This window comes from Bos grunniens, chromosome 7 (assembly GCF_055505025.1).
Source record: "Bos grunniens cultivar Pamir isolate PY7600 chromosome 7, Bosgru_T2T1.0, whole genome shotgun sequence".
Taxonomy (NCBI): Eukaryota; Metazoa; Chordata; class Mammalia; order Artiodactyla; family Bovidae; genus Bos; species Bos grunniens.
Window position 1 is genome coordinate 98,497,227 of NC_141171.1, and position 25,936 is coordinate 98,523,162.

At 39.6% G+C, this 25,936-nt stretch overlaps 1 long non-coding RNA gene and 1 pseudogene across 6 annotated transcripts in view; both read left to right on the top strand.

The window, feature by feature from the left end:
* The window catches only part of LOC147370026 (uncharacterized), a 253,950-nt gene that overhangs the window by 44,673 nt on the left and 183,341 nt on the right, over nt 1–25,936 (top strand). The gene's annotated exons all lie outside the window — the stretch shown is intronic.
* On the top strand, nt 18,205–23,406 carry LOC147370027 (large ribosomal subunit protein uL30-like; annotated as a pseudogene).

The following is a 25,936-nucleotide window of genomic DNA, read 5'->3' on the forward strand; positions in this document are numbered from 1 at the left end:
TGAGTTGGTGATGCCATCCAACCATGTCATCCTCTGTCGTCCCCTTCTCCTGCCTTCGGTCTTTCCCAGCATCAGGGTCTGTTCCAGTGAGTCAGTTCTTCACATCAGTGGCCAAAGTGTTGGAGTTTCAGCTTCAGCATCATTCCTTCCAATGAACACCAGGTCTGATCTCCTTTAGGATGGACTGGTTGGATCTCCATGCTGTCCAAGGGATTTCAAGAGTCTTCTCCAACACCACAGTTCAAAAGCATCAATTCTTCGGCATTCAGCTTTCTTTATAGTCCAACTCTCACATCCATACATGACTACCAGAAAAACCATAGCTTTGACTAGACAGACCTTTGTTGGCAAAGTACTGCTTATAACATTCATATATTCATTAATGGGGATGATACATAATGGTAAAAACTCTTATGGCATTTGTATAGTGACACAAATACCAGACACATAAGCATAAACAACCTTAAGTTACTTACTCTTCACCTCAACTCTCATATGTGCCTTTTTCATGTGATGATACTGAAGTACAGAGAGGTTTACAACTTGCCTTAGGTGTGGAAGCTGGAATTCAAATTCAGATTGATTCTAAACTGTTTCCTCAGCTCTGCAGTACACTGCTACTATCGACGCAGTAGCACTTTAAAATTGACTTGTATTTTATTAAGGTATTTGCACATATTTTTAATGTAGTGCATACATGTGAGAAATGGTTTCTCTGTGCATTTACTGATGACACTTACTGTGCCTATGCTTTCGTGTACCCTTGGCTCATGTTGTAACTCAGACTGGCTGAACCTGAGTGGAATCTGTCACAAGATCAAATACGCTTCCAATCCTGTGTTTACTTAACATCCCTCAGCACGAAGTACCGTTTGGCTGGAAATGTGCGTGAGTAGTCAGCGTTCGCCCCTCGTCCCAGCGCAACTGTGAAATGAGTGAATTTGCCTTCAGCATGCTCTCAGATTCACAAGCTTTCCTCCTCTGCACTGCTTTCATGGGTATCCATTAACTTTCTTTATTCACCGTCTTAAAGTAGTGACTTGCCTGTCAATTCGAAGTTATTGTAGACACAATTACTTTTCACTATGGAGGTTTTCGTTTCAGCAGGGAAAGCTAAGAGAATGTAGCTTGTAGACAGGGTATCAATCCTGAGTGCAAACCAGCCCTCCCTCCCTGCTTTTCTCTCTGCCCTGCACCATCCTCTTCTGCCCTTCTCTCCTCTCTTACGTCCATCCCTTTGTTTCGTTCTCTGCCAACAGTTGGAATCTCTCCAGCTCCTGGACATCATACCACATACACCATGATCCACTCTAACATCATGGAAGTTCAAATCTAGCTGGGACTAACTCAGTCCTTAGTCTGCTGCTGGACCAATCCACAGTGGGGTATTCTTTACACTACTTTAAGAAAGGTGCTTTCTTACTTCAATTGCTGTTCAGGTGGGCAACCAAAATATGCACCCCAACTGTAATAGGCTGACATTATCCTGTTTTTGATTACATGTCAGATGGTAAGTGCTAAGGCTACAGGCAAATGAGATTCTGGCTTGGGAAGGATCTATCATCTGTCTACCTATCTACCTACCTACCTATCTATAAGATATCCTGACTGTTTTTTGTGTCAAAGATACTTTGGAGACTCTGGGGAAGATGTGAATAAGGGTATTGTTGAGGAAAACTGTCAAGCACATAGATATGATTAACGATGGTATTTAGGGAAGTCTGCTGCTAAATGTAAAAAGAAAGTATGGGTACTGACTAGTAACTGGGGCTACAATAACATTCTAATGTCTTAAAATGTATCTTAAGTAGGGAAAAATGCTCAAGCAAATTCTAACCTTCAGTTGCATACTTTAGAAAAATGAAGGACCTTATTGATCTTGACAAAATGTCATCTTGCTGTGGCAGTGATGTGAACATTCTAAATATTTCATGTAGATCAGTAAATTATCCCTGCTGGCAAAGTTATGCTATCTTAGAAATAACTTCAAACAGAAAACAGTATCTCAAGTTAACATTTGATTGTAACAAATGATATTCCAATGTAAATGAAGAAGCGATTGAATACAAGTCTTAAAGCTAATTTTTAGCACATGCATGAGTTCTAGGAACCTTTCTCTGTATTTCACAATCATACCACACCTGATACATATAACTGGAACATTAAAATGACTCTAAAAATGAACTTTTAGACGCTTATTTTTGTGTCATACTAGCTGAGCCATAGTGTCCAGGTAACTTGGTCAAACTCCACTCTGGATGTTTCTGTAAGGGTGTGTTTTGTTTTCCTGGATGAGATTAATGTTTCAGTTTGCTTCAGTCGCTCAATCATGTCTGACTCTTTGCAACCCCATGGACTGCAGCACACCAGACCTCCATGTCCATCACCAGCTCCCAGAGTTTACTCAAACTCATGTCCATTGAGTCAGTGATGCCATCCAACCGTGTCATCCTCTGTCGTCCCCTTCTCCTCCTGCCTTCAATCTTTCCCAGCAACAGGGTCTTTTCTAGTGAGTCAGTTCTTCACATCAGATGGGCCAAAGTGTTGGATCTTCAGCTTCAACATCAGTCCTGAGAAAAAATCTGATAGCTTAACAATTGACTGTGTATTGTATACTAAAAGTTTTGAACAGAAGCATGTAAAACTACAATAGGTAAGGATATTGGAGGATTTTTTACAATCTTATTTGAAAATAAAAATACAGTGCCTTCCAAGATGTTTCTCTACCTTCCCAGTGAGAACCCCTTACACTCAGCTATCCATTTATTTTAAAGTTCAACTTTTCATAGGGAGTTCTCTAAGCCCCAGTAGGATCTCAGAGTAGTGAGGCATACTGGTTCCCTTTGTTTCAGTATGTGCTCAAAACAGGGGTAGAGCTGCCCCTGAAAAAGTGAAGAATATGACAGCGTATTCTTCAAAAGGATCTCTTTTGCCCACAGTATAGCATTTCCCTTCCATCTCTAATTGGTTAACCTCGTCTTAAATTCTTTGAAGAATCTTCTATATCAGATATCAGGTGATTTTCTTTGGGGAAATGGTGATAGACAATATATGTACATCAGCAACAACTGCTTCATTTTCTTTTGGTGATAAAGTCTCTACTTGATTATAATATCTGTTGGCAAACCACATACACTGAAAGAAAGCAATTTTTGTTTTTTTACCATTATGTTAGGTCTATGAAATAAGTTCTTAGAAATGCCTGAAATTCTGGGACAGTAACATATTTCGGCTTTAAAAATAGCTACATGTACAAGTGCAGTTACTCTTTTCATTCTGTAAGGTGATAAAAATTCTCAGTCTTGGCATCTTTCTTTGGGATTGACATTAATGACGTCCATTTGCCATTTCTAAGGTTAACTTTCAAGGACTTCTGGAAATCGGTGCTGCTTTGACTTTTTAACGACTGAACTCTGCTCCAGGATAGAGCCAGAGGATTTTAGATTGGACTAGACCTGCACACTGGCCCTCGTGTGCTGGCTTTCAGAGTACCAGTAGTGACAAGACTGCTTGCACTAGGATGGGGCTAGGTCATACTGAAATCCTAAGGAACCCTGAAAGCCTAGTTTATAGACTGGGTTACAGAAACAGACCTGAGTGACCAGGTCAGTTCCAGTTGCTGGTATTATTTTTTACCTTGTGTAATTCTTTACTCTGGAGAAGTTTTTGAACTTTAAAAAGCTGCCTGTACGTGCAGGACTCAAGTATGCACTCGTCACCAGGTGTCTATAACCTGCCTTTTAGCCTTGAGTGGTTGCCAGTGAGGCACACAGGGAGCTCTTTGCATGCTTTCCTCACCTTTGTCTCACCAGTCATACTCTCTGCAGTTGGTTCTAAAGTATGCAGCTTAGTTTCAAGGAAATATAGGGTTTTGGCTAGAGTTTTATAGTTTACTCACGTTGAAAGCTAACAATATTACCTAATTATAACTTAAAGACATATAGATTCTATATACCTATCTTGCTATATATCAATAATATGTGTGTGTGTGTGTGTGTAAATTATATCTATGACTTAAAAGTTTGTGTTCAGGGCTTCTGAAGAGCAATTCATTACAGATTCTAATTCCTGTGAATAACTGAATTCCGGGAATTCTAGGAGGAAAGTTTGTCACTATAAAGCTTCACCCTGCTGTGACTGTCAGAAATAGGAAGAAAATGGGCAAAGCTCCTTTGAATCCTCTAAGAAAGAGGTGGCATCTCCTTTGGAAGCATTTTAATAATGGTTCAGGGAGAAACCTGCCTCTGTTACACTTAACTCTGACCTTAGACAAATGCTTTAGCTTTTCTGTTTCTATCTATAAAAAATGGCATGATACTGGTGTCCACCTCATATAACTATTGACAGCTTACGTTGAGTGAATTGGCAACTCATGTAGTTAAAGCAATGGGCTTTTCAGGAGGCTCAGTGGTAAAGAATCTGCCTGCCAATGTAGGAGACACAGGTTCAATCCCTGGGTCGGGAAGATCCTCTGGAGGAGGAAATGGCAGCCCACTCAAGAATTCTTGCTTGGAGAACCCCATGGACAGAGAAGCCTGGCAGGCTAAGGTCCATGAGGTTGCGAAGAGTTGGACACGGTTGAGCTACTGAGCATGCATGCATACATAGTAAAACAATACTGAGATGCTATGTAACTTAAAAGAACTCTTGGCTAGAATTCTTATATCTGCATGAAAGGGCTTGGCGAGAACCTCATGAACCAGCCTCCAGTGGCACTACTGAGACAGCAACCCTGAGCAGTGCAAATGCCTATTCTTTGACTAAGTGAGATGCTTATGAATTGTTTTCACTCTAATTGAACACACCTTAGTTTTAGAAGCTTGAAATGTACCTTTCAAGGTTAGTCATTCACTTGCCTTGAAAATACCATTTTTGTTTATTTCATTCAGCCCAGGATGTCTGCTCTCTTCCATGTTCCTGGGCCCTCTCGGGCGGTCTTCCTCTCTCACGTATTCTGGTCCTCCTCAAGGTGGCCTCCAGTATGGAAGTAACTGAGTACAGCAGGGTGGTGGGGAGAGCTGTCTTGCTGTCAGTGCCTGCCCTGGGGGTTATGGATGCCCTTTGTATGTCAACTCTGGTTCCCACAGCTCTTGTCTTTCTCTCAGTACTAGTTATGTATGATTGTTGCTTCTGAGGAACATCTTTCCTACCCATCAGCCCTCAGCCCTCACAAAAGCAGCTTATCTGATGCTCAGCCATCTTCTCAACCCCTTTCCAGCCTTAGCGTGTGTACCTTGAGTTGTCTGCTATGGAGCCCTTTCACCTTGAGCACAGCAATTCCATGGCAGGTGCATAGAAGCTCTTTTTGTTGTTGTTGCTGCTGCTGCTGTTTGTATTACCCTGTAGCTGCACAACTTTTGGCCTAGAATATTTATCAACCCTCCTGAGAATCCACCTGCAATGTGGGAGACTTGGGTTTGATCTCCGAGTTGGGAAGATCCCCTGGAGAAGGGAAAGGCTACCCCACTCCTGTGTTCTGGCCTGGAGAATCCCATGGACTGCAATCCATGGGGTTGCAAAGAGTCAGACACGACTGAGCGACTTTCACTTTCACTTCTACATTTCAGAGTTGAGCCAGAGAGACAGCAAAAGAGAGAGGAGTACCTTCTGTTTTTTGGATCCTTAGTTTTTTGAAGACTTTTTATCTTTTGCAGTATGTTTTAAAACTTTTTATTTTATATTGGAGTATAGCTGATTAACAATGTTGTGATAGTTTCAGGTGGACAGCGAGGGTACTCAGCCATCCATATACATGTATCCATTCTCCCCCAGACTCCCCTCCCATGCAGGCTGCCACATAACACTGAACAGAGGTCCCTGTTTTTTTTTTGTAATATTTTTATAAATATTTATTTTTAGAGTAAATATCACTTCTCCCTTTCTCTATAGGCTTTTCCATAGTCTAGGAAGGGATTATTTTTATGTTGAAATGGAAAACTACCCTGATACTATATCATAAAGAAGTGAAGTGAAAGTCGCTTAGTCGTGTCTGATCTTTGTGACCCCATGGACAGTTGCCTGCCAGGCTCCTCTGTCCATGGGATTCTCCAGGCAAGAATACTGGAGTGGGTAGCCATTCCCTTCTCCAGGGGATCTTCCCAACCCTGAGATCAAACCCGGGTCTCCTGCATTGCAGGCGGGGAATCACCAAGAGTTTGAAAGGACTGAGCAACTAATACTTTCGTACTGTATCTCACCTCTGCTTTATTTTGTGGTCAGTATTTATATAACTACACTTTAGACCAAAAGTTGAGCTAATTACAGTCTATGGGCCAAGTTTGGCCCACTGTCTGTTTTTGTGACATTTTACTAACTATACTTATACTGATTTTATGCTACAGTGACAGAGTTAAACAGTTTTGATAGAAATCCTATGGCCCACAAAGCTTAAGGTATCTGCTATCTGGCTTTCTATGGAAAATATTTGTTGACTTCTGCTCTAGACCTCCAGGGTCTGATCTCATTTTCAAAGCCAAGAGATTTTGAAATTCACAGCAAATCTATTTAAATATTAAGTGCCTTCTCCTTTAAAAATTTTTTTAGTGAAATATGGTTGCTTTGCAATATTATTTTCTGCTGCATAGCAAAATAAATGTCATACGTATACATATATCCCCTCTTTTTCAAATTCTTTCAAATACTACACCTTCAGATGACTGGCTTGCTGTGAGTTTAAGACCTTTTTCTATTTTTTGCAGTTAGTTAGCTTCTTTGTTCCAGCCTGTTCAGGCTTCCCCTTGAAACCACAAGTGCCACAAATTCAATGGATGGAGAACCACAGGAAATCAATAATATTTTTCAGAGAAAAACAACTATTTGGCTTAGGGTCTCAAAAATGTCCTGCCATTGCTTGCTTATTTGCTTACTCACTGATTCGGTTATCTGTCATTAACATTTATTTAGCACGACATGCCAAACACTGTGCTAAGTCCAGAGATAAAAACAACACAAAACAAATACTTTCCTGATTTCAAGAAGTGTGAATCATTTTTCTCCCCCCTTCTCTTCATGTTGCAGGTAAACCACTAGGTTCTTTGAGTTGCACGAGGCACACTTTCAGGGCAGAGCCATCCAGGGTGAATTCAGTCATGGCCTTCTGGAAACATGCAAATCCTTGGCAAAGATAATATCAGAGGCCCTGGAAGGGAGCAGGTGGAGGGAAGTGGTGGAGAATCTTTGAATGAAAGAAGGACGAGTGGGGTTCAAAATGGGAGTGAATAGGTCTGCAGCCATGAGTTCTAAAGTCACAGGGAACCTGAGTTCCACATGTGCTTATGGTTGGGGAGGGTGAAAGACCTGTGAAATGGTAACTCTGCGGATCTGCTCAAGAGGAAACTGGGCCTGGGAATACAGATGCCTGTATTCCTGGCACATGGAATACAAAGCTGAGGGCTGCTTAAGTGGGCACCATGATACAGTGATGATTAAAGAGCCCCTCTTCCTTTTTTCCTCTTATCACTGCATAATTTTGGTGTGATCCTATAGGAATTCTGGTGTGACCATAAATGTGTGCAGGGCATTAATATCTGAAATTGAATTTCCTGCTGTTCTAGTTGGACAGGGCTAGGGTTCAAGTTTAATTAGTTGAATGAGATGCTAAAAGTGAATATTTCTAAAATATTTGAGCATATGGTTCACGATTTACATGCAGTGAAAATTTTCACTTCTCCAGTGATAGTGCTTTTGTTAAACACCTGATAGCCATTAGTTTGAGCAAACTCTGGGAGATAGTGAAGGACAGGGAAGCCTGGCATGTTATAATCCATGAGGCTGCAGAGTTGGACATGACTGAGCGACTGAAAAACAACAATCCCATTAGACATGTTCAATGAATTGCTCTTTAACATCCTATGTTACTGAATAATGCCACACAGAAAATAAGAGATTGGGTTGAGAATTTTAAAATTTTAATTGGAGGCTAATTACTTTACAGTATTGTGTGGTTTTTGCCACACATTGACATGAATCAGCCATGGCTGTACATGTGTCCTCCCATCCTGAACCCCCCCTGCCCACCTCCCTCCCCACCCCATCCCTCTGGGTTGTCCCAGAGCACCAGCTTTGGGTGCCCTGCTTCATGCATTGAAGTCACACTTGTCATCTATTTTACATATGGTAATATACATGTTTCAATGCTATTCTCTCAAATCATGGGTTGAGATTTTTAATCTAGGTGTGAGTATTTGTATAACCAGAATGCTTTCTCACATGACCTGGTAGAACTGGGGCTGAGTAGGTGGCTCAGGAAGCTTCCACCAGGAAGTGCCATTGGATTGCTGCAACCACAGATTTCAAAAGATTAAGTATTAAATTAGGTAATTGTTTCTTCTTGAAGGGTTTAATTTCTCCTGTTTCTATATAAACACATTGTTGAATTTTTAAATATCTTGTTAAGGAAGGCAAGTAGTGGAAGAAGTGAGGAAAGAAAATAATTTCTCAGGTATTCTGTCAGGTACCTGATGAGTTTGGATCAAAGCCCCAAAATCTTTGAGTAGAGTGAATTACAGAAAATAATATGTGATTTCATTGCTGGCTGAATGATATTGCCTGGGGAAAGTGGGTTATACTTAGATGTACTAAATCATGGTCAGGTTTATATGCACCTCTGACCTATATTAACAAAGAATTTTCATGGATCTTGATATGGTATTGCAATGTACATAGTAAAAGAATGAGTGCTTTTTAAATAGCTTCAATATGGCATGTACCAGCAGAACTAATGAAAGCAGGGTTTTTTGAGGGCAATATTGCCAGGAATCTTTTGGATGCCGTCTTTGGCAATCTCTCACTTTTTAAAAAATGAATGTTTTCTTAGGGGAAAAAAACTGGAGAGTCTGTATTTCATCATACAGTATGACAATTCTTCAGTTACTTTCATAAGTGTGACAGCTAGTTGTCAAGCCAAAAAAATGACTGTAGGTTCCTTGAGTGCTCATACATTCAATCCTATCTGAAGTGCCAGAGTTTTGTAGTATGCTTTGTCATAAATTTCTGGTAGTAAACATATATTCTTCCAACTGTCAGAGGCTAAGAATAGTTAAAACATAGGGTAGGACTTTGAATCTTTCATTAAACTTAGTCTTTCCTTCCAGTTGCTATCTTAGAATGAAATTAGATACATTTATGAAGAAACAGATTTCTATGTTTGTGTTCAAACTAGAATTTGAACTTTGATATGCCAGTGATTGTTCTAGGTAACATCATATTTCTAGATGGCTCAGTTCAGTTCACTCGCTCAGTCGTGTCTGACTCTGTGATCCCATGAACTGCATCACGCCAGGCCTCCCTGTCCATGACCAACTCCTGGAGTCTACCCAAACCTCTGTCCATCAAGTCGGTGATGCCATCCAACCATCTCATCCTCTGTCATCCCCTTCTCCTCCTGCCCTCAATCTTTCCCAGAATCAGTGTCTTTAGACATCTTTAAATTTAGAATATCATTGTCCCAAGGAAATGGAGAGATTTTGTTCAACGTTCCTTACACTCAGGTCCACAGAGTTTTACATTTCTCCAGTCCTGAATGACCAGTTGAGTGGCAATAACCCAAATTTTCTGATTCTTACCTCAATCAAAGTTGTCACATCACACTTTCCATATAAATATTTTCATACTCATTCTTAAGCTATCCAAGGATATTTACATGTACAGGAAATATTTCATAATGGGAAAATGATTTTTATGTTTTATAATCAGGAACAAATAGTTTCATTTAAGAGAAAGAATGAAAATTTGATAAGCTAAAATGTTTGTATTTGAAACATGATTTAACTTTGCAAGCTCAATTGGTTTAATTTTAACTGTTTGAATCAGGCCAAGTGAGGTTAATATTTACTAACTTGAAGGGCGAAGTTTTATGACATTATGTAATGGCTGGTTTCATCTGGCCACATTGGAAGGCAGCTAAGGAATGAGCAGGACAAAACTTGAAGCAGATTTTAATATACAATACATACTGGTGCCTAGATGCTCTTTTATTTTCTCTGTTAAAAAAATAGATGTAGGTATATGAATAGTATGTTAAGCTAATTTAAAACTAGTGTATGAGGAAAAACAATGTGATAGCAAATTACATGTGAGTAAAACCCTTATTGTAAAATGATTTTTCTGTAGTTCTAATAACTCATTCAGAACTCACTCAACATCCAGAAAACCAAGATCATGACATCCAGTCCCATCACTTAATGGCAAATAGATGGGGAAACAGTGGAAACAGTGGCTGATTTTATTTTTTTGGGCTCCAAAATCCCTGTGGATGGTGATTGCAGCCATGAAATTAAAAGATGCTTATTCCTTGGAAGAAAAGTTATGACCAACCTAGACAGCATATTAAAAAGCAGAGACATTATTTTGCTAACAAAGGTCCATCTAATCAAGGCTATGGGTTTTCCAGTAGTCATGTATGGATGTGAGAGTTGGACTATAAAGAAAGCTGAGTGCCAAAGAATTGATGCTTTTAAACTGTGGTGTTGGAGAAGACTCTTGAGAGTCCCTTGGACTGCAGGGAGATCCAACCAGTCCATCCTAAAGGAGATCAGCCCTGGGTGTTCATTGGAAGGACTGATGTTGAATCTGAGACTCCAATACTTTGGCCACCTCATGTAAAGAGCTGACTCATTTGAAAAGTCTCTGATTCTGGAAAAGATTGAGGGCAGGAAGAGAAGGGGATGAAAGAGGATGAGATGGTTGGATGGCATCACCGACTCAATGGACATGAGTTTGGGTAGGCTTCGGGAGTTGGTGATAGACAGGGAGGCCTGGCGTGCTGCAGTTCATGGGGTTGCAAGAGTTGAACACAACTGAGCAACTGAACTGAATAACTCATCAATGAAAGGGAAATATTCGATACTCCTTATAGTCAGGTTGATTTTCAGTCCAAAACAAATGCTGATATAAGTGTTAGTAAATTAATTGTGTTGTTCTGATAGATTCTCAGTTAATGAAGTAAACATGACCGATGCCTGATGTAAACACAGTTAGATCATGCTAACCGGGTCACTTCTATCCTGATTTCAATGGATACCACAATTGCCTTTTAGTTAATATGGAAAATTTACATTGATATTTTAATATTCATGTTTGTCTAGCTTATCTAAATTAACTACTTAGGAAAAATTATTGCTTTATTGAGAAAACTCTCCAAACCTTATACTATTTTCATTAATTAGCAGATACCCATTTAAGCAGTATCAGATACTTAGTTTTTAAAAAATCTATAAATTGGACCAAAAAAAGCAAGCCAAGTCATCCTAAATATCCATTAGAATCATGGCTCTTAAACATTATAAAAGTTTGTTATATTCTTAATAATCTTCTATAATATATCAGCTGCTTGTGTGAGGTCTAAGTGAAAATTGTGATGGGACATGAACTTGAAGATACAGTATAGTGAGGTTTGCATAGATTAACACTTTTGTAAGGGACTGGTTGGTTTGACATACCTAAAATTTTTATTTCCCCTGGATAAAAAGATATTTGTGTGAATATTTTATTGTTTAGGATATGTGTTGGCATTCTCTATGTGGGATAACCACCAACCAGATGGTCTGTGGTAATCTAGCAGAAAGGCAGCTGGACTCGACCTGCTTTATATATTGGCTTAGGAGCCATGTGAAAGGCATTTGTTTTCTTTGCACTTGGAAAAGTGAAGACAAATATATCTAAGGTATAGCTCACACACTGCAGATGAGCACCCTGAGCTTTAATTCATCATATAAATGGTGGAAAAAGAATTTTAGTCACATTTACATGTTTGCTTATGTTGTATTTTAGGTAGATCACCTTCACAGCAAAACACCAACAAAATCATGGGGAAGAGTCCCAAGACCCCCAAATCTCAGTTATGTCAAATATTTTTCATTGAAAAATATATTGCAAATTGGATGATTGAATTCCAGAAGAAAATACTCTTCCAAGTTGTATCTGCGGCAAGTTTCTGCATAGTGATAAGTCTGTTTCACATGTTAGTAGTTATTAGCCATTATGCATAGGTAATAAGAAAGTAAAAGTGGTAACAGAAAATGTGGTACTATGGGAAATGGACTCCTGAGTTCTGGATCACAAATCATTTTTTTCACAATTCATCATTTATGTTAGAACCTCCATTAACTTTCAAGTTTGTGGAACCAATAATTTAAAGGATAACTGCATTTTTGTTGATGCCCTGATTTGTGAGGATCAATCAAATAGTGTTCTTAAACAAGGGAATGGAATTTAGGATAATTAGTCTTGGTTCTCTACTGTGGTATACATCAGAATTGCTTATGATGTAGGTTTTAAAAGTTAAGCAAAACACAAATTCTGAAGCAGTGGGTTTGGAATGAGGCTTGGGAATCTGTTTTTAACAAGCTGAAATCTCCAGTAATTGTGATATAGGTCATTCATAATTGAGAACTAAGTTCAAGAAGATGATTAGTACATTTAATGGCTCATGTTCCTTTATTGTCAATTGCTTTAAGCTGTTTCACCCATTCTGCTTGCTTGTTTTATATAGATGCCAGGGCATCAGAAAATGAGAGATCCTGTCTTGTCCTGATTAAGAGAAGCATGCACTTGGGATAAAAGATATACAGGTGGCAGTTGAAAAACTTAAATTGATGAGCCATAGCTGAGAGAAAAGAAAATGGATTTGGGGATTAATGGGGCCTGTTTACTAATTCAAATTTTGATATGACTAACTTTGTGATCGTGTAAGTTATTTCGTTGAGCTAAACATCAGTTTTCTATTACCTGTATTTGTCAGAGTGATGCTAATTCTGTCATAGATAAGTCCTGAACTCTCATTGAACTTAACACACAAAAAATTATGATAAGGGAGGGTCTCCAAACAGTTATTCAGGGGCCTCATTGACAGTGTCTGCCATGTAAAGTGCAGACATCAGCGTGTGGTTCCCAAGGTCATGGACATATGGCTGATAGTTGAAGAAAGAGAATGGAAGATCTTATAAATCCTGATGGTCTATGTATAAAAATAGAAAACATGAATAGAGTTCTCTGAATGACCTATAATAAACTGGCCTGAGTAACTCATTCTAGTCTTCATCTGCCTTGCATGTTACCCTTGATACTATCTTCATGAGATGGACCTTTCTAATCAATTTAATGAAAATGAAGAGAGGAGAAAAGCAAGAGAAAGCTGCAACTTGAAGCCTACAAGTTTTCATGAGGCAGAAGGGTATGAAGTTGGAGATACCTTCTTGGTAGTAATGTGTATGATTTGATGTTGAGAGGCAATAGGAAGATTTTATGTATTCACTTCCATAAACATAATCAACACTAAAGTAATGTTTGAAGTAACTGAAAATCAAAGATATCAGATAGGGAATGAGTGCAAAGGGTCAAAGATCCTAGGAAGGAGTAGCAGTTAAGGGGTAGGGAGAGGAAGAGGAGGCAAATGAGTTATAGAGACAAATTCTGGAAAGAAGATAACGACAAGGGGGATGCAGTGTACAGAAGGTCTATTAGAGAGCCGGGGAAAAGGCTTTGGTTTTGACAAGGAAGAGATTAGTGGTGATCACCATCAATGTGTTTTATTATGGTATTGAGGTAGAAACCTGACTGTAAAGGAGATAAGAATAAATTGTTTCAGATGTGTAGAAAGGCTGGGACTATAGATTGTCCTTTGAGGGGATGATGTTGAAGGAAATGAAAGAAATGGCACAGAAGACTAACAAGGAGAGGGTGTAAGAGTTTATTATGAAACATCAGATTTCAATAGGTAAGAAACTGAAGCCATAGATGTATGAGAAATTTTAATTCTTTAAATATATAATCCAAATTTAAGTACCCATCCCACCTGGCTGAGGTGGGGAGGTTTTGATCTCAGTTATTATGGGATTTCTTCCTCCATGTCCCCAAGGTTGAGCAAAGATCCCCAAGTGGGGACAAGATGTTTTGCTGGTGTTAGACATTCTCATTTCTGGTGTCCAGCATCTCTAAATGATCCAAACATTATCCTGTGAGTTCCTGATGTTCCGTCCTAAGGCTTTCAGAGAATGGGAAGTGAGTCTCTGTATCTCTTTCTTCTTCCCTGGAGACCTGCTCACAGCAGGCCTGCTTGCAGTTTTGAGGAAGTCTCCCCACATGTACCTCCTCAACACCCTCTTCCCTTTCTCTCCCTCTTTGGGGAACATAATATAAGCATTTCAAGACAAGAGTACCCTTTCCTATCAAAGAACTCGTTTCTGCCCTGCAAGGACAGAGAAGATCTAAGGCACAAAAAATACAAATGAAATGGGACTACTAAGAGGGGAGAAGGTGATGGCACCCCACTCCAGTACTTTTGCCTGGAGAATCCCATGGACGGAGGAGCCTGGTGGGCTGCAGTCCATGGGGTCGCTAAGAGTCGGACACGACTGAGCGACTTCACTTTCGCTTTTCACTTTCATGCTTTGTAGGAGGAAATGGCAACCCACTCCAGAGTTTTTGCCTGGAGAATCCCAGGGACTGGGGAGCCTGGTAGGCTGCCCGCTATGGGGTTGCACAGAGTCGGACATGACTGAAGTGACTTAGCAGCAGCAAGAGGGTAAACACAAATCAATGACTTCTCATCACATTTATGGCAAATTTTGCTCTAAAAAAAAATCAAAAGGATTTCAAAGGGGAAGTGGAGACTGGATGTGCATGATAAATTGTTAACACCAAAAGCATGTCATGGCTTACGTGCCATCACTGTTGTGGCCCTTCTCAGCTTCTTTAGTGGGGAATAGCCCTTTGTTGAGCAGTAGGATACCACTCACTGTGTTTTGAGCTCTCTTTCTTAGTTGGCTGAGAGGTAAGAGACTGCTTTATGAAAATAATAACTAGAAAAATAAAGCATTCTATTGATCCATTAGATATAAAAAGCTTAATTTTCTGTTAGAAGGTGATTCTTTGGCTTTGTTAATTCCAGTGTTTTTCCAACAAAAGACATATGTGCCTTTGAGAAATATTTGTAGTGTTTAATCTGTGATGGTACTTTCTAATGTAAATTATATTTGTGTATACACATATGTATATATAATTATACACGTGTATATGTATACATATAATTATACATATGTGCATGTATACATATATATACACATTCTTATTCAAAACTATGTTTCCTGTGACTGTAAAAAGTAGTTAAAAACATGATTTTTAGCTATTTCCAACTTGTAATATTCTTGTCGTGTACCAACTTCGTGTATCTCAGTGTTAAAATTTAAGAACATCTGATTAGTTTAGAAAACTATAGAGAAAAAAGGCAGTTCATAAAGAAATTTTAGTCTCACTTTATCTTTAAGAGACACTACATTAACACAGGTGTTATAATGATAGAAAAAGGTGGTTGCAAAATACAGTATACTGTCATGCCTTATTAGCATCATGCTGTATAATTGTTTTTATATATCATAAAAATGTGAAAAAATTTGCAATTGTTTTCCACCAACCCCACCACTGCTGCTTTTTTTTCCCATAGTATTGCTAAAGATTCACTTTGGTATAGTTAACCTAGACATGAAGTGATTTTTCTGTCCAGAATATGGCAAGTGAACAAATTGAATGACACTGAATGACAGTTGGTGACTTGCCCAAGGACACATAGCTAGGAAGTAGCAGAGTAAGATGGAGAAGGCAATGGCACCCCACTCCAGTACTTTTGCCTGGAAAATCCCATGGACGGAGGAGCCTGGTAGGCTGCAGTCCATGGGGTCGCTGGGAGTCGGATACGACTGAGCGACTTCACTTTCACTTTTCACTTTCATGCATTGGAGAAGGAAATGGCAACCCACTCCAGTGTTCTTGCCTGGAGAATCCCAGGGACGGGGGAGCCTTATGGGCTGCTGTCTATGGGGTCGCACAGAGTCGGACACAACTGAAGTGACTTAGTAGTAGTAGTAATAGCAGAGTAAGAATGATGACACATTTTCCCACATGTACTTCTAATATTCCTACTTGAAATGAGAGCAGGGAGTAAAAGTGAGTAAAATATCCATACTTTTAACCTATGCAGTTTATATATCTATATATATTCAGTTCACTATTATAGTCAATGCCTCTGTCAAGGAGAGATTGCCATAGAACAACAAGCAAATGTATTTGATAAATGAAAAACAACAAAATGGGTTTTCTAATGAATTAGAAATAAGGTAGTGAAAGAACAAGACTCACAACCTTATTATATGGTAATAATGACTCAGTTGAATGACTGAGGTAAAGTATGTTTATGGTTTTGATTATTTGATAGTCTCTACACATCCTAAATAGTAAGTTATTTGAAAGGAAGAAAGATTTAGGGATCCAGCCTTGTAATGTCATTATTAGTGACAAATAAAAAATAGATAATAAAAACTCAATGAATTTAAATGAGTTTTAGTCATTTGAGCATGTCTATAAGCATTTTATGAAAGAGAAATAACATATAACTTGTTAGGAACTTCTCTTTCAATTTTCTTTTTTCTTATTTCTTGTAATAGAAAGCTAAAAGCCTAGAGGAGAGAGAACTTCTGATTTTTTCTTTTTTTTATCAAAGAAATAACCCTGAGATAGTCTCCCTACATATTCCCCCCCCGCTTTTTCCCTGCATCTGATCTTTTGCAGACTTTGAAAAAAGCTATCCAAACCCACTTTCAGATCTACCGCTAATTGGTGCCCTTGTTGGTTGCCTTAGTAGTGAGGCCAAAGATTAAGTGGTTGTGGAGTCTAGACTTCTGTCCTATTTTGAGTGTTGCTCTGCAGGTCAAGGCTGAATTATATGGACAGCATAAAGTTGTCAACACAATCACAGTTTTCTAAACTCTGTCAGCAAAGTCCCAACTGCTTCAGGAAGCATTATAGTATGTGAGCTGCTGCTGCTGCTGCTGCTAAGTCGCTTCAGTCGTGTCTGACTCTGTGGGACCCCATAGACGGCAGCCCACCAGGCTCCCCCGTCCCTGGGATTCTCCAGGAAAGAACACTGGAGTGGGTTGCCATTTCCTTCTCCAATGCATGAAAGTGAAAAGTGAAAGTGAAGTCACTCAGTTGTGTCTGACTCTTAGCGACCCCATGGACTGCAGCCCACCAGGCTCCTCCATCCATGGGATTTTCCAGGCAAGAGTGCTGGAGTGGGGTGCCATTGCCTTCTTCGAGTATGTGAGCTACTATGAACCAAATCCAAAGAATGGAATTTTGAAAAATACGCCCTAAGAAAAATTGCCAAGAGTTGTTTTGATCCCAGCAAGCAAAAGGAAAAAGAGTTCTGATTGTGGATAAATAAGAATAAGAGTGTCAGGCAGGCAGCAAATGAGTGCTCTCCTTTTGTTAGGAGAGGTCCTGAGTTAACAAAGGATACAAACTACTCATAAATGTATGCAAGGTTTCCCAGAACAGGCAAAAGGCCTTAACAACAAGAGTTATTCATGACTAGTAGTAGTGTAAAACAAATATAAAATGTCAATAAAAACACATATGTGCTTATAACTCATCCTCTCCATTATTAATTGGCAATATCTTAAGGCCAAATAAGTGTGAACATTCAGTCCTGTTTTTTTTTTTTTTACTTGGAGTCTAATTGCTTTACAATGTTGTGTTAGTTTCTGCTGTACAACAACATGAATCAGCTGTATGCATATGTGTGTGTGTGTGTGTGTGTGTATGTATATATATATATATATTTCACCTTGCTCCTAACCCTCCCCTATTCAGTCCTGTTTTTATGTCTAGATGTTTGGATCAAGGTTCCTCTGTTAAACTAACATGTCTCCAACATTAGGGTCAGTGTTGGGTGCCTTGGGGACAAATGTAAAAAAAGGCAAAGTATATATTTTCTATTTCTGACATAAATAAGTAACCAAATTAGGACTTTCATTTTTGGCTTGAGGCACTAAGGACTCTATTTTGCTAAAAGGTAAGATCCTTGGACAAAATAGCAGAGACATTTCCTTTTAAAGTGGGAGAACTGTTGGACGGAACCAAGGAAGGCTTACTTAATCTTTTTGAAAACTCTTTTTTAGAGTCACAATTGTAATACACAATTTCCTAATGTTTGCTGGCCAGTGTTCTCTGATGTAACCACTGAAAGCAGCCACAGCAGTAGCTGTGAGAATGGATCTGATAAGCTTTAAGAGTAAGTCAGTAGCTTGTATAAATGAACAAATAAAAAATGTTACAGTATAAAGAAATAAAACCCACATATGTACCATGGGATTGCCTAGCTTTCAAGAAGACATATCTGCAGATGTAGTTATCTCTTTCCCAGCCAGAACCATGGAGGGTACAGAAGAGAAGAAAAAGAAGGTTTCTATTGTGCTAGAAACCCTTAAGAAAGAGCAAAAGAATTTCATAGAGCTTATGATCAAGTGCCTGGGAAAGAAGTTTCCCCAAATGTTGCTTTGAGAGGCAAGGAGGAAGCTTATCTGTGAGAAAGCTAAGCCCTATCACAAGGAATACAGGCAGCTTTAAGAACTGAAAGTCAAATGACCAGGGTGGCATGAAAAGCCGGCAACTTTTGTGTACCTGTAGAACCCAAGTTGGCATTTGTCATCAGGATAAGAGGTATCAACGGTGTCAGCCCGAAGATTCTAAAGGTGTTACAGTGTCTTCACCTTTGTCAGATCTTCAGTGGCACCTGTGTGAAGTTCAACAAGGCTTCACTTAAGACACTGAGAATTAGGGAACCATATGTCACATTGTTGTTCAGTCGCTAAGTCGTGTCCAACTCCTTGCGACCCCATGAACTGCAGCACGCCAGGCTCCCCTGTCCTTCACTGTCTCCCAGAGTTTGCTCAAATTCATGTCCATTCAGTCAGTGATGCCATTCAACCATTTATCTTCTGTTGCCCCCTTCTCCTCTTGACCTCAGTCTTTCCCAGAATCAGGGTCTTTTCCAATGAGTAGGCTCTTCACATCAGGTGGCCAAAGTATTGGAGCTTCAGCTTCAGTACCAGTCCTTCCAATGAATATTCAGGGTTGATTTCTTTCAGATTGACTGGTTTGATCTTCTTGCTGTCCAAGGGACTCTCAAGAGACTGCTCCAGCACCAAAATTTGAATTTAGCACTCAGCCTTTTTTATGGTCCAACTCTCATATCCATACATGACTACTTGAAAAACCATAACTTTATTATTATTATTTTTTTATTTTGACATTTTTTATTGTTTTTTAGATAACTTACTATTGTCATACGTGTGACCATCTCTATCAAACTTTTATAAGTATTTAGTTTTTGCCAGAATTTTTTAGAAGTTCATTATTGTTTTTTATATCAACTATTCTTTTTAAAAAATTTAAATTTATTTATTTTAATTGGAAGCTAATTACTTTACAATATTGTATTGGTTTTGCCACACACCAACATGAATCCACCATGGCTGTACACGTGTTCCCCATGCTGAACCCCCGTCCCACCTCCCTCCCCATACCATCCTTCTGGGTCATCCCAGTGCACCAGCCCCAAGCATCCTGTATCCTGCATCAAACCTGGACTGGTGATTCATTTATTATATGATATTATACATGTTTCAATGCCATTCTCCCAAATCATCCCACCCTCTCCCTCTCCCACAGAGTCCAAAAGACTGTTCTATACACCTGTGTCTCTTTTGCAGTCTCGCATACGGGGTTATCATTACCATCTTTCTAAATTCCATATATATGCGTTAGTATACTATATTGGTGTTTTTCTTTCTGGCTTACTTCACTCTGTATAATAGCCTCCAGTTTCATCTACCTCATTAGAACTGATTCAAATGTATTCTTTTTAATGGCTGAGTAATACTCCATTGTGTATATGTACCACAGCTTTTTTATCCACTCATCTGCTGATGGACATCTAGGTTGCTTCCATGTCCTGGCTATTATAAACAGTGCTGCGATGAACACTGGAGTACACATGTCTCTTTCAATTCTGGTTTCCTTGGTGTGTATGCCCAGCAGTGGGATTGCTAGGTCATATGGTAGTTCTATTTCCAGTTGTTTAAGGAATCTCCACACTGTTCTCCATAGTGGCTGTACTAGTTTGCATCCCCATGAACAGTGTAAGAGGGTCCCCTTTTCTTCACACCCTCTCCAGCATTTATTGCTTGTAGACTTTTGGATTGCAGCCATTCTGACTGGCATGAAATGGTACCTCATTGTGGTTTTGATTTGCATTTCTCTGATAATGAATGATGTTGAGCATCTTTTCATGTGTTTGTTAGCCATCTGTATGTCTTCTTTGGAGAAATGTCTAGTTTTTTGGCCTATTTTTTCCATTTATGATAAAAACTCTCCAGAAAGCAGGAATAAAAGGAACATGCTGCTGCTAAGTCACTTCAGTCATGTCCAACTCTGTGTGACCCCATGGATGGCAGCCCACCAGGCTCCCCTGTCCGTGGGATTCACCAGGCAAGAACACTGGAGTGGGTTGCCATTTCCTTCTCCAATGCACGTAAGTGAAAATTGAAAGTGAAGATGCTCAGTCGTATCCTACCCTCAGCAACCCCATGGACTGCAGCCTTCCAGGCTCCTCCATCCATGGGATTTTCCAGGCAAGAGTACTGGAGTGGGGTGCCATTTGCTTCTCCAAGAAGGAACATACCTCAACATAATAAAAGCTATATATGATGAACCCACAGCAAACATTATCCTCAATGGTGAAAAATTGAAAGCATTTCCCATAAAGTCAGGAACAAGACAAGGGTGCCCACTTTCACCACTACTATTCAACATAGTTTTGGCCACAGCAATCAGAGCAGAAAAATAAATAAAAGGAATCCAAATTGGAAAAGAAGAAGTAAAACTCTCACTATTTGCAGATGACATAATCCTCTACATAGAAAACCCTCAAGACTCCACCAGAAAATTACTAGAGCTAATCAATGAATATCGTAAAGTTGCAGGATATAAAATCAACACACAGAAATCCCTTGCATTTCTATACACTAATAATGAGAAAATAGAGAAATTAAGGAAATGATTCCATTCACCATTGCAATGAAAAGAATAAAATACTTAGGAATATATCTACCTAAAGAAACTACAGACCTATATATAGAAAACTATAAAACACTGGTGAAAGAAATCAAAGAGGACACTAATAGATGGAGAAATATACCATGTTCATGGATCAGAAGAATCAATATAGTGAAAATGAGTATACTACCCAAAGCAATCTATAGATTCAGTGCAATCCCTATCAAGCTACCAACGGTATTTTTCACAGAGCTAGAACAAATAATTTCACAATTTGTATGGAAATACAAAAAACCTTGAATGGCCAAAGCAATCTTGAGAAAGAAGAATGGAACTGGAGGCATCAACCTGCCTGACTTCAGGCTCTACTACAAAGCCACAGTCATCAAGACAGTATGGTACTGGCACAAAGACAGAAATATAGATCAATGAAACAAAATAGAAAGCCCAGAGATAAATCCATGCACCTATGGACACCTTATCTTTGACAAAGGAAGCAAGAATATACAATGGATTAAAGACAATGTCTTTAACAAGTGGTGCTGGGAAATCTGGTCAACCACCTGTAAAAGAATGAAACTAGAACACTTTCTAACACCATACACCAAAATAAACTAAAAATGGATTAAAGATCTAAACATAAGACCAGAAACTATAAAACTCCTAGAGGAGAACATAGGCAAAACACTCTTTGACATAAATCACAGCAGGATCCTCTATGACCCACCTCCCAGAATTCTGGAAATAAAAGCAAAAATAAACACACAGAACAGAAGTCGCTCAGTTGTGTCTGACTCTTTGCGACCCCATGGATTGTAGCCCACCAGGCTCCTCGGTCTATGGGATTTTCCAGGCATTAATACCGGAGTGGGTTGCCGTTTCCTTCTCCAAAAAATAAACAAATGGGATCTAATTAAAATTAAAAGCTTCTGTACAACTAAGGAAGCTATAAGCAAGGTGAAAAGACAGCCTTCAGAATGGGAGAAAATAATAGCAAATGAAGCAACTGACAAACAACTAATCTCAAAAATATACAAGCAACTCCTACAGCTCAATTCCAGAAAAATAAACGACCCAATCAAAAAATGGGCCAAACCATAACTTTAACTATATAAATCTTTGTTGGCAAAATGATCTCTGCTTTTTAATATACTGTCTAGATTTGTCATAGCTATTTTCCAAGGAGCAAGTGTCTTAATTTCGTGGTTGCAGTCACCATCTGCATTGATTTTGGAGGCCCAGAAAATAAAATCTGACACAATTTCCCTTTTTCCCAATCTATTTGCCGTGAAATAATAGGACTAGAGGAGAAGGCAATGGCAACCCATTCCAGTACTCTTGCCTGGAAAATCCCATGGATGGAGGAGCCTGGCAGGCTGCAGTCCATGGGGTTGTGAAGAGTTGGACACGACTGAGCGACTTCACTTTCACTTTTCAGTTTCATGCATTGGAGAAGGAAATGGCAGCCCCCTCCAGTGTTCTTGCCTGGAGAATCCCAGGGACGGGGGAGCCTGGTGGGCGGCCATCTATGGGGTCACATAGAGTCAGACACGACTCAAGTGACTTAGCAGCAGCAATAGGACTAGATGCCAAGATCTTCATTTTTGAATGTTGAGTTTTAAGCCAGCTTTTTCACTCTTTTACCTTCATCAAGAGGCTTTTTATTTCCTCTTTGCTTTCTGCCATTAAAGTGGTATCACTTGATATCTGAGATTTTTGATACTCCTCCTGGTGATCTTGATTCCAGCTTGTGAGTCATCCCACCCAGCATTTCATATGATGTACCCTGCATATAAGTTAAGTAGGCAGGGTAACAATATACAGCCTTGATGTATTTCTTTCCTAATTTTGAACCAGTCTGATGTTCCATGTCCAGTTCTAACTGTTGTTTCTTAACCTGCATACAGGTTTCTCAGGAGGCAGGTAATGTAGTCTGGTATTCTCATCTCTTTAAGAATATTCCACAATTTTTTGTGATTCACACAATCAAAGGCTTTAGTGTAGTCAATGAAGCAGAAGTAGAGTCTTTTTTTTTTTTTTTTTTTTGAATTCCCTTGATTTTTGTATGATCTAACATATGTTGTGTGTGGGGGAGAGTACCCAAATCTGAAGTCTGTAAATGAATTGATCTGAAAGCATGGTTATGGCAAAATCAATAAGAAATGAATTGTCCTGACAGATAACTCATTGATTGCTCTTTCTCTTGGCAAATATGGCATCATCTGCATGGAGGATCTGATTCAGGAGATCTAAACTTTTGCAAATTATTTCAAAGGAGCAAACAATTTCCTGTGGCCCTTCAAACTGTCTTCTCCACAAGGTGGAATGAATAAAAAGACCACTGATTTTGTAGAAGGTAGAGATGTTGACAGGGAGGCCTGGCATGCTGCGATTCATGGGGTCATGAAGAGTCGGACACGACTGAGCAACTGAACTGAACTGAGAGATGTTGACCATAGGGAAGACCAGATCAACAAGCTTATTAATTATAAGGATGAACTGAAGCATCTCCCATGACTATTTTTGTAATCTGGTCAGTTATTAAACAGTGAATACTTTCAAATTTAAATATATTGTTGTCTGGGTGACTTTTATCTTTCCTCTGCCTTCCCCTAACTATTGTGGCAAATCTTGATGTGGTAGAATGAAGTCAAATCAACAGCCTGTAGAACAAAAAACTGAGGGTCCAGTCTGTGTCTTGTGAAAAGCATTCCTTGGGTTTATTGAAGATTTTCCTGTACAAAAGTTCTGATTTTTCACTTTTGAGTTGGCCAAAATGGGTCTATCCTAAGAAAATCTATTTCAGAGGCCTTCATACATGATTAAAGGTTCAGTTTACAAATAAAATCTATTGCTGAAAATTAAAAAAGAAGATGTACTTAAACAAAGCATAGTGAGTGTTCTTGGAGAAGGTGATAGCACCCCACTCCAGTACTCTTGCCTGGAAAATCCTATGGATGGAGGAGCCTGGTAGGCTGCAGTCCACGGGGTCGCTAAGAGTCAGGCACGACTGAGCGACTTTACTTTCACTTTTCAGTTTCATGCATTGGAGAAGGAAATGGCAACCCACTCCAGTGTTCTTGCCTTGAGAATCCCAGGGACGGGGGAGCCTGGTGGGCTGCCATCTATGGGTCACACAGAGTCGGACACGACTGAAGCCACTTAGCAGCAGCGGCAGCAGTGAGAGTTCTTACGGTGAAGAGAAAAATAAAAAAGAACAGAATCTTGCAAAGTCTAATGATGGTGATAATGTGCTATGAACTGGGACATTTGACAGCCAAATTCTTACTGCCATGCTTTTTCAAGAGAAGAGAGGAGAGTGTGACCATATGTAGGGGATGTTGTGTTATGAAATAGTTAGCTGCACAGGCTCAGACTTGGAAAAACTAGTATGATCAGTTCTCAGAAGCTGTGTGAATTCAGGTAAATCATTTAACTCTTAAATGAATACCTTTTAACTCTTTGGTAGTTACTTCCCTAATCTGCTCATAGTAATTCATTAATCCATTTATTTCTTCAACAAATAGTGATTGATTGGCTATTATGCACTCAGTCAGTCAGTTCAGTTGCTCAGTTCAGTTCAGTTCAGTCACTCAGTCATGTCTGACTCTTCGCAACCCCATGAATTGCAGCATGCCAAGGCCTCCCTGTCCATCACCAACTCCTGGAGTTCACTCAGACTCATGTCCATCGAGTCAGTGATGCCATCCAGACATCTCATCCTCTGTCATCCCCTTCTCCTCTTGCCCCCAATCCCTCCCAGCATCAGAGTCTTTTCCAATGAGGCAACTCTTTGCATGAGGTGGCCAAAGTACTGGAGTTTCAGCTTCAGCATCATTCCCTCCAAAGAAATCCCAGGGCTGATCTCCTTCAGAACGGACTGGTTGGATCTCCTTGCAGTCCAAGGGACTCTCAAGAGTCTCCTCCAACACCACAGTTCAAAAGCATCAATTCTTCGGCGCTCAGCCTTCTTCACAGTCCAACTCTCACATCCATACATGACCACAGGAAAAACCATAGCCTTGACTAGACGGACCTTTGTTGGCAAAGTAATGTCTCTGCTTTTCAATATGCTATCTAGGTTGGTCATAACTTTCCTTTCAAGGAGTAAGCGTCTTTTAATTTCATGACTGCAGTAACCATCTGTAGTGATTTTGGAGCCCAGAAAAATAAAGTCTGACACTGTTTCCACTGTTTCCCCATCTATTTCACATGAAGTGATGGGACCAGATGCCATGATCTTCATTTTCTGAATGTTGAGCTTTAAGCCAACTTTTTCACTCTCCACTTTCACTTTCATCAAGAGGCTTTTGAGTTCCTCTTCACTTTCTGCAATAAGGGTGGTGTCATCTGCATATCTGAAGTTATTGATATTTCTCCCAGCAATCTTGATTCCAGCTTGTGTTTCTTCCAGTCCAGCGTTTCTCATGATGGACTCTGCATAAAAGTTAAATAAACAGGGTGATGATATACAGCCTTAATGTACTCCTTTTCCTATTCAGAACCAGTCTGTTGTTCCATGTCCAGTTCTAACTGTTGCTTCCTGACCTGCATACAGATTTCTCAAGAGGCAGGTCAGGTGGTCTGGTATTCCCATGTCTCTCAGAATTTTCCACAGTTTATTGTGATCCACACAGTCAAAGGCTTTGGCATAGTCAATAAAGCAGAAATATATGTTTTTCTGGAACTCTCTTGCTTTTTCCATGATCCAGTGGATATTGGCAATTTGATCTCTGGTTCCTCTGCCTTTTCTAAAACCAGCTTGAACATCAGCAACTTCACGGTTCACAGTTCACATATTGCTCAGTTGTGTCCAACTCTTTGCGACCCCATGGACTGCAGCACACCAGTCTTCCCTGTCCATCTCCAACTCCCAGAGTTTACTCAAACTCATCCCCATTGAGTCAATGAGGCCATCCAACCATCTTATCCTCTGTCATCTCCTTCTCCTCCCATCTTCAATTTTTCCCAGCATCAGGGTCTGTATTGGAGTTTCAGCTTCAACATCAGTCCTTACAATGAATAGTCAGGACTGATTTCCTTTAGG